Genomic DNA, 578 nt, shown 5'->3' with positions numbered 1-578 from the left:
GGGAGACATGAGCTTTAAAATCTATGGAGGTTGCTAAGACAGGCAGCTTACAGATAACCAATCACAAGGATGTTGCTAAGGCAAAATTCTTTGAAAGGATCAATAGGAACTAACAAGCATATATACAAAAAAGTGAACACGCTTCTTCTCTCTCCCTGGTATGCTAGAATCTTAAGTTGATGGCAGGAGATGTGCTCCTCAGTGCTCATGTGGCTTATGGCCATGTGGGATTCTACATGTGAAAATTGTATTTATGATGTGCAGCTGATTTCCAATTCCATTTCCCCCCTCTGAATAAGCATTGCTTAAGACTCCTTCATTCTTCTGTTCCTAATGATATGCCACACCACCTGTCATTCATCAGATTGATGTTCTATATAGATGTTCTTCAATTTACAATGGTCATGTCTTCATAAACCCAAAATGATTGAAAAAGTCATGTGAAAAATATATTCAATATACCTAACCTAGAAAACATCACAGCTTAGCTTAGTCTACCTTGAGCATGCTCAGAACATGTACATTAGTCTACAGTTGACAAAATCATCTTGCTGCCACTGCCCAGGATCAGGAAAGAG

This window comes from Myotis davidii, unplaced genomic scaffold, assembly GCF_000327345.1.
Source record: "Myotis davidii unplaced genomic scaffold, ASM32734v1 scaffold1515, whole genome shotgun sequence".
Classification (NCBI taxonomy): domain Eukaryota; kingdom Metazoa; phylum Chordata; class Mammalia; order Chiroptera; family Vespertilionidae; genus Myotis; species Myotis davidii.
The sequence above is the reverse complement of the archived record's forward strand: the minus strand, read 5'-3'. Positions refer to the sequence as shown.